Source organism: Coptis chinensis, chromosome 3 (assembly GCF_015680905.1).
Source record: "Coptis chinensis isolate HL-2020 chromosome 3, ASM1568090v1, whole genome shotgun sequence".
Taxonomy (NCBI): Eukaryota; Viridiplantae; Streptophyta; class Magnoliopsida; order Ranunculales; family Ranunculaceae; genus Coptis; species Coptis chinensis.
In genome coordinates this window covers 84,547,548-84,556,879 of record NC_141458.1, presented here as the reverse complement: position 1 = coordinate 84,556,879, position 9,332 = coordinate 84,547,548, and the positions used below count along the sequence as shown (strand labels likewise).

At 36.3% G+C, this 9,332-nt stretch overlaps 1 long non-coding RNA gene across 1 annotated transcript; it reads left to right on the top strand.

Annotated features, from left to right (window-relative positions):
- The first annotated feature begins 3,094 nt into the window (after positions 1-3,094).
- On the top strand, positions 3,095-3,652 carry LOC147511203 (uncharacterized). Its single transcript, XR_015216956.1, has 2 exons — positions 3,095-3,271; positions 3,357-3,652. It is a non-coding gene; the product is annotated as an uncharacterized LOC147511203 (long non-coding RNA).
- The last annotated feature ends 5,680 nt before the right edge of the window (positions 3,653-9,332 follow it).

Sequence of the window (9,332 nt, the reverse complement as noted above, 5' to 3'; positions counted from 1 at the left end):
TTGATTGACATCATCGACGCGAGCTTTGCGGTGTGGTCAGTCTGGGATGAGAGCTTTGCGGTGTGGTCAATTTGGGATGACTTGGAATATTGATGTTCGTTCAAGCTCCAGTGATTGTGTTCGAGTTGAACTGATAGTTGGAATATTTGTTGCTTCTTCCAGGTTGTAGACCTGCTCTGACCTGACTTGAGGGTGACTTGATCTGAGGATGACCTGACCTGAGGACGACCTGATATGAGGATGAGCTGACTTGAGGGAGACCTAAGCTGAGGACGGCCTGAGCTGAGGATGAGCTGATCTGTGGATGAGCTGACTTGAGGACGATCTAATTTGAGGATGAGCTAACTTGAGGACGACCTGAGTTGAGGATAAGCTGATCTTTAGCTAATTGGAGTAAGTTTGGATGTGTTTTGGTATTTTGGCCATAATTTTGTCTATAGTTGTCAGAATCACACGTGCGAGCCCAATTCAAAAAGATCTCGGCGGCGCGCACACTGTCACCACCCAGCTATGCTATGTGGTGGCCATTTTCGAGGTCAAAATCCATTGTTTTCCCCTCCAAATTCATTTTTTTTCTATTTTTGTCCAACCTGAGCTGATGATGCCCTGATTTAATGAATGACCTGGTGGAGGACGACTTAGAGGAGGATGACTTAAGCTGAGGATGACCTGACTTGATGATGCACTGATCTGATGGACGACCTGGCCGATGGAAGGCTGATGGACGACTTGGCGGAAGTCTTTGCATAAGATCTGGCTGAGGTTTTGATATAGCTCTGTGATGAGTTGTGCTAGTGTGATTCTTGAGATTGGTTGAACCAACACCTTAGTTAACCTGGTAAGGAGCGACCTATAAGCTGGATTCCTCGATCTATATTGTCATCGATTCCTGGATTTGTATTGAGGAAGACTGGATCTGGTGGTAGTTACAGCCCTCAAATTGGTACTGGATCGACTGCGAGTGATCTGTAAATATGGAGTTTATCTTGCAACATAGAAGTGTGCACAGATTATCCGAATTGATCCAAAGTTTAAAGATTAGTATAAATGAAAGATAGTTGAATGTAGACTTATCTCTTAGAACGCTGAATTTTCGCTTATTGCCATTGATAGTTGAATAGAAGAATGCTGATTGTTCTTCCATGGTGGTTTTACCAAGTTTCGCGGGCTTGAGAAAATGGTGTGAATGCTTTTTTCTCAAGAAGATGAACCGGCAGACGGCGCCAATGTATAGGTACAACAGCCATGACCTTAGAATCTCAGAGAATAGGATTTGTATAAGATGTTTGACTGAACTCAGGTTAGTATTTTGAGTTGCCTATGTATCCAGTTCTCTGATGAACTGGAATCAAGTCAGACGTAGTTCATTTTAAGTGATTGAGTTGGAGATGGAGAGAATGTGAGCCTCCTTGATAATGGAGAAGACGCCTCCTTTAATAGGCGTAGATCCTCCTTTTGCGCTGTCTTGATGATTGCTTTTACTCCTTCAATTACGAAGTAATGATCTGTCATTAATGATGCTGTTGACTAGCTTGCAGCGGTTACCTTTCCTAGGTCGTTTGGACGACCTGACCTTAGGTCGTATGCACGACCTGCTTGTAGTCTGGACACGTGGTCTGCCACGAGTGGTTGAGAGTGGAGGGTACTGACAGTAGTATTAGTAAGTTGATTTAGTAGTTTTCTATACAAACTTAATTAGAATTAGAAGTCTAGGTTTCTTGGTTATAAAACATGGCTTATCTATATAAAGAAGTTTGTTTAGATCATCCAATTATTCAATCAAATCAATTATTAAAATAATTATCCCAAACTAATATTTTTCTTGTCTAATTATATTTCTTCATTTTCTTCAAACTTAATTTCTTATTCGTATAATTAAACTCTTCAATCTCCTTCGTTCTTTTTTTTTCTATAAAGGATTTCCATATCCTATTTCTTCTAATCTAAACCTTTGTTCCCATCATTTTAAGATTGCACCAATACTTAGGGTTAATTTGCATGGTCAAACTTGTTCTTTGGTGCTTAATTATTGTTTGATGCAACCACAAATAGTTTCGTTTGGTTGTTCATGTTAGAGTGCGGGCAAGCAGAAGCTAATAAATTAATATTGATATATGAACGATGAATTGATGATCTCCGTGGAGATGCACACCTCCATTGGGGTTGTGCATAGCTCCTAGCTAGAACAATATGAATATAAACTAGAACAATGTAGCACTACACCATTTTTCACAATTAGGAACGGTGATAAATTGGGTTTGGAACGGGTAAAGTGTGTTCCTGGATGGGAACACTTAAAAGGTGTTCCAATACTTTAAAATCATTCCTTTTTAATAAAATAAACTGATTTTTGTTTTGGGTGAGACTCGAACACTAGACCAATCTCCCTAAAGGAGCCAACAGTTAACCAACTCGGCAAATTATTTTATGGTATTTTATGGTGCTAAAATGAACGATTAAAAATTAACACTTACAATTAGTCGGAACACTTCAAACAACCGTTCAGCTCCAACTTTTCATTTTATTTTCTATTTTTTTTACTAAAACTAGGGTTCCAGATCGCTCCAAATTTTCTCGTGGACGCATCCTCATTTCTCGATCTCACGTTTAACTTGGTCAATCAGGTAATATTTCTATCAATCTCACTCTTAATATTTCAAGCGTTCTCACTCTTTATTAATTTGATTAATTTCAAAATCAAATTAACTCAAATCACGAATTAATTGTTTCTTCAATTCATAAATCAAAATTGTTTGATTCATTCAAGTTTGTTTCATTGATAACTTTGATGTTTTGATGAAATATTTTTTAGCAATTTTTCTATAAGATTGCTCTATATTTTGAATCTGAATTAACTGAGGTGTTTTAATGCTCTTTGAATTAGTTACTTAAAAATGTGTTTGTTGTTAATTAATGTGATGTTAATTGAACTATTTAGTTACTTCAAACATTTTTTGCTTGACCTGATATTTGAATACTTTGTGCTTCATTATATAGAAAGAGAGAAAAAAAATATGCAACAATGCTTGTATTTAGGTGGTACAAAAATAGGTTATGGTTACAAATTAGTCTTTTCGATTGTTTCGTGCTGATTTGTATGACCAGTATGATGGATATTGAGTTTGATTCACATGGTCAACCTGTTGGCGAGAATTCAGGGAAACTTGCTTCAAAAAGTGGAGATTTGGTTCGCACTCATGCTCCTATTACTTTTAGGGATTGGCGTAAAGCAAAAGAGGTGGTGGGAAATGACTTGTGGGATCTTATAAAGGTAATGTTATTTTCAAATTATCTATAGATATATTTTATAGATGTAATTACCATTTTTACAAGTTGATTGTATTGAACTTACGCAGAAAGAATATAATCTTCCTTATGGTACAAACTGAGATGGCTTAAAGGCTTGAAAGAACCATTTAGGAAGTACAAGGCAAAGTTGAGAAAAAAGTACTTGGACACTTGTGACACAAATGAGATGAGGTTGAACAATGTTCTTGATGGTATAAGAAGAGAAGATTGGGCTGATTTTGTAGCTTACGAAGCCACCGCTAAAGCAATGAACATTCGGGAAACCAATGCGAAAAACAGACAAGCATTGGATGTCTATCATACAAGTGGCAGACATGGAAGCGCTAGGGTAGCACATATGATGGTATGTAAGTTAATAGAAAATTTCGATTGTTTTTTTTTTTTTTTTTTTTTTTTTTTTTTTTTTCTCTCCACTAGAAATGTGGCAGCCAGGGAGATGGAAGGTTTATTCTATTTTATGATGTGGTAGTGCTTTTGTTACCTTCGGGTGGGTAATTTTCTAATCATATCCGACCCAACCGGATTAGGATTCGGATTCAGATTTGGATAGTAGTTCTATTCACACAATCACCCCTACTACATCACACTTATTACTTTCTCTTGCCGTGTCATTTTAACAGAGAGATGAAATCAGCAAGGAGGAATGTCTTATTAATTGTTATTTTTATTAATCTTCTCACCAGTGTTTTATCCAATCAAATTTCTCCATTCATGATGGTTGGTGATAAAAGTAAAATAATTAGTCTACTCACGAAATGAACGATGAACTCAAAACGTAAGTAAACTAAACTAATCTTATGAGCCTTATATTTATCAAAGTTTTCTCTACTCTCAATCCTATGAGATATAGTGGAGTAGAAAGTTCGTTCCACTCCTAGTGCTCTAGCATGGAATGTTTTCTAATCTAATTAGTTGGTCTTAAGTCAATGAGAGCTTTACGAAGGTGATATACTACGATACTTACTGAATTTGATTACTTGAATTTAACTACGAATGCTATGGAAATATGATTGTGCTTGAATCTAGATAAAGGATTAGAGGGGAATTGAATCCACCTCGAATCCAACTTAATAGCCTAACATAGATTCTTGTATCTCGATTCTTACGTTCTTACGGCAAGAAATTCGAGTTCTAATCCCTAGTGTTCATGGCATTTCTACCGAGTACTAACTAGCATGTGAGGTCGTCCACCCATTCTCATGGCGAATCACGACCTTCTAGATTGGAATAGATTCTACAATGTTCTACACTATACCACTAAGTTTTCATCAAGGCTTCATCAACCCCTCTAATGGAGGTTTTAGCCTTGAGTCATCAAACCATCATTTCCCATTTCATTATAACTACACATCATATTAAAATTCTAACTTAACTAAATTAACTAACAATGGTTCAATCTATTTAAACTACGGAATGATAATCAACAAGAATTAAAATCAGATCTATAAATTGAAATAACACAATTCGAAATTGAGAAAACAACTATTTTATTTATCTAATCAATCAAGAAAAATGATTCAAAGACTTAATCTAAAACAAGAATTGAAAATGGAACTAAAGCTTAATTTAATTAATGAAAACAGATCTAGAATTATCTGTATTAATTTAGGTCTAACTAGCTACCATTAACAAAGAGCTAAACTTTTGTTTTTATACTTTCAGATCTAAAAATCGTGCATGGGCTTGGAGCCATGTTTTGGGCCAGAGAATCAGGCCCAAAATCCAATTCTTTCAGTCCAAAAAGGCCTCTTCAGCTGCAGTTGTCTTCCACAGACTTTTCGTCCACTTTTGCTCCTCTGATTGGGTCAAGGCTTAGACCATTGGAAAGCTCTTTCCGAGCCGGTCGTTTTGACATAAGGTAGGCCCAATTCTGAGGTCTGAGTCCAAAGATACGGCTTTCGGAAGTTCTGCTGACTTGTGTGCTGTTTCAGCCCGTGTCGACTTTTCAGCTTTTGACCGGGCTTTAGGAAGACTTTATCTTCTTGAATCTTGGCCTTTAATCACGGAACTCCTTAGTAACCGACCTTTTCTCCTTCATCTCACTAAAGTGGCACATTTCTGCACATAATGGACTTTGAAGCCTGAAATGCATAAAAACACGTAATCAGTATTAACTCTTAATTATTACTCACATAATTGGTCCAAAAGTATGACTGTTAAAGGGTTAAAACTATAGTTTTGGGCTCTTATCAGTTGGTACTTTTTTTTCTTGTTGTTCCATTAATTGTTAGATATTTGTTTATTGTTCCTTTATTTATTGTGCAGGAGGAGGATTTTGGTCGCAACTTTCATGAGCTTAAATACAAGATTGAATTCCATGAGCCACACTCTCCATTTCATCTTGTAAGTTGCTTTTCAACTCCAATATTATTAGTTTGTTTGTGTTCTGAAAACATGCTTTGGGCCCTTCTTACCTTTTTAGATTAGAACCTTGTACTGCTATGATATAAGGCTTTATCTTACAGGATGATGATCAGGAGTCCATGGTGATGTCTGACAAGAGTGGGTAGAAATTTTCATGTTTCTTGCCCAAAGAGGACAAAACAAAAACTAGCAAATTCGTCACTCAACAGAACACTAGCAGCTTGATTGTGGAAACCCAGAGAAAGGTTACGTTGAAGACACCAGATAAATTACTTGAGGTCTTCACAGAGTGTTTTTTTTTCTTGTTGATTAACTTGTCAGTTGTTAGTTGTAACCATCTTCCTTATACACTTATTTTCAGGTAAAATAAATGGTTCTTCCTTTTAGATAAGTTGCTCCCAAAGTTGAAGGAGCGAGACTCCAGTGTCCTAATATTTTCACAGGTTCGTTGCTCTTTTAAATTGGTAGGGCGTAACTGAAATGGTGAGGGATCTTATTGTTCATCTTTTAACTTTGAGTATTACATAGGTAAGACTTTATGATGAGCCTTTTGAGTTGGCTAATACTTGTCGGGGTGGGATAAATATATGACTTCTGGGAATGGAGGGAGGTAATCCTTCTAGTATGTGCTTTTGTTTCTAGATATTTTTAGTACTTAAGCTTGTTTATGTGCTTCTGTTTCTCTGCAGTAGGGTTCTTTGTTTTTTTGTATTTGCGTAAAGCTGTAAAGCTTTAAGGAGAGCAAAGTACTACTATTTTTCGATATGGTGATGTTTCCTGTCAATGTTTGAGGTGAATGCCAACTTTGGGTAGCAACCTGTTGTTTATGACATTGAGGTAATTAAGCTCATTGTTATGGTGAGGTTGTTTATATCGTTTGCTTTCCATTAGACTAATTTGTCGAACATAATATATGGGTCTATTGACAGTTAATATCTTATGAAATAGGCACTTAAAGATCATTAGTTCGAGGTAGTTAGTAGTTCAAGATCAACTCAACTTGGTACGTGCTATTAAAGCTGTTAGCAATAACAAGGTATGAACTATATTTGCTTATCATGTTATTTTTTATTTTTTTTTATTTTTTCGATGAACGCTTATCGTGTTATGTTTGTATAGTCTGTAGATAGTGATACAATAAATTGTATCAGATTTTCTAGGCCATAGCAAGATGATTTGCTTAATGATATAAGTATATCTATTAACTTTATTGAGTATTTAACTTAATATTCTATTAAAAAAAGAGTATTTTACTTAATAGAGTATTAACTTAAAGGGATTTGTAAATATTCAATTTCAGGTGCACAATTGATAAGAGCCCAAAACTGTAGTTTTAACCCTTTAACAGTCATACTTTTGGACCAATTATGTGAGTAATAATTAAGAGTTAACACTGATTACGTGTTTTTATGCATTTCGGGCTTCAAAGTCCATTATGTGCGAAATGTGCCACTTTAGTGAGATAAAGGAGAAAAGGTCGGTTACTAAGGAGTTCCGTGATTAAAGGCCAAGATTCAAGAAGATAAAGCCTTCCTAAAGCCCGGTCAAAAGCTGAAAAGTCGACACGGCCAAACAAAGACACAAGTCGTGAGAACTTCCGAAAGCCGTATCTTTGGACTCAGACCTCGGAATTGGACCTACCTTATGTCAAAACGACCGGCTCGGAAAGATCTTTCCAATGGTCTAAGCCTTGACCCAATCAGAGGAGTAGAAGTGGACGAAAAGTCTGTGGAAGCCAACTGCAGCTGAAGAGGCCTTTTTGGACTGAAAGAATTGGGTTTTGGGCCTGATTCTCTAGCCCAAAACATGGCTCCAAGCCCATGCACGATTTTTGGATCTGAAAGTATAAAAAAAAAAGTTTAGCTCTTTGTTAATGGTAGCTAGTTAGACCTAAAATATTATAGATAATTCTAGATCTGTTTTCATTAATTAAATTAAGCTTTAGTTCCATTTTCAATTCTTGTTTTAGATTAAGTCTTTGAATCATTGTTCTTGATTGATTAGATAAATAAAATAGTTGTTTTCTCAATTTCGAATTGTGTTATTTCAATTTATAGATCTGATTTTAATTCTTGTTGATTATCATTCCGTAGTTTAAATAGATTGAACCATTGTTAGTTAATTTAGTTAAGTTAAATTTTAATATGATGTGTAGTTATAATGAAATGGGAAATGATGGTTTGATGACTCAAGGCTAAAACCTCCATTAGAGGGGTTGATGAAGCCTTGATGAAAACTTAGTGGTATAGTGTAGATGTAGAAACATTGTAGAATCTATTCCAATCTAGAAGGTCGTGATTAAGCCATGAGAATGGGTGGATGACCTCACATGCTAGTTAGTACTTTCGGTAAAATGCCATGAACACTAGGGATTAGAACTTCGAATTTCTTGCCGTAAGAATGTAATAATCGAGATACAAGAATCTATGTTAGGCTATTAAGTTGGATTCGAGGTGGATTCAATTCCCCTCTAATCATTTATCTAGATTCAAAACAATCATATTTCCATAGCATTAGTAGTTTAAAAGTCAAGTAATCAAATTCAGTAAGTATCGTAGTAATCACCTTCGTAAAGCTCTCATTGACTTAAAAACGACTAATTAGATTAGAAAACAATCCATGCTAGAGCACTAGGAGTGGAACGAATTTGTTACTCCACTCTATCTCGATAGAATTGAGAGTAGGAAACTTTGATAAATATGAGCATCACAAGATTAGTTTGGTTTACTTACGTTTTGAGTTCATCGTTCATTTCGTAGGTGACCTATTCAATTTTATCTTTTATCAAATGGCGCCGCTGCCATCTTAGTTGCACTTTAGCATTGTTTTCATAGTAGAATTAGACATTTTTAAGTCCCATTAAACCCACCCACCCTTGTTTGATTCATACTGTGGTTATTCGTTTCAGCGTTGAAAAAAAAAAAAAAAAACATTCCGGAAAAAATTACACGGAAGCGATCGCTTATAAGGAGCTACCTGCTCCCTATAGTCTGGACTTTGAGTGCGACCCGCCCTAACTTCCTGGACTTGACCAACCTTATTGGACTTTACCAAAGCGAAACCACCAGCTCACTTGTTGGACTAAAGAGCGACCACGCTTCTCTCCCGCGCTGCGCCCTAAAGCAAAATTTTGCGGATTTCTACGAGTTTGTTTTGAACTTCGATTTTTAAGTTTTTCGGTGTTCTAATTTGTTATTTACACTGAACACGCGTAAACAAGACGCTATTCATAAGCGAAGCAAGGACGCTTTCAGGTATTCCTTTCTTCCATACCTCGCATCTCCAGTTAGAGGTTCATACTAATATATCAAGATTGTTTGGGTTGTTTTCGTGTTTAGACTTAGACTTGCATGAGATTAAGGTCTGGTCGGAGAAAAACACCGAACGTAATTAACCGTCAACAAACAAACATATCAAGTATACCAATCATAACACCTCTAACTACTATCCCACCAACCATACCTGACATAATGGGTGAAGAAAGAGAGACTCCTCTCTCCGACTTCTACAAAGCTTTGAGCGATAGCCCTAAATCTTGCATCGTTCTAGCAGACCCAGTGGGGGATTTTCGAATCCCCCCAAACATATTTAATTTGTTACCCGTTTTCCATGGTTTAGGCCATGAAAAACCTTACCAACACATGCGTAGGATTGAACAA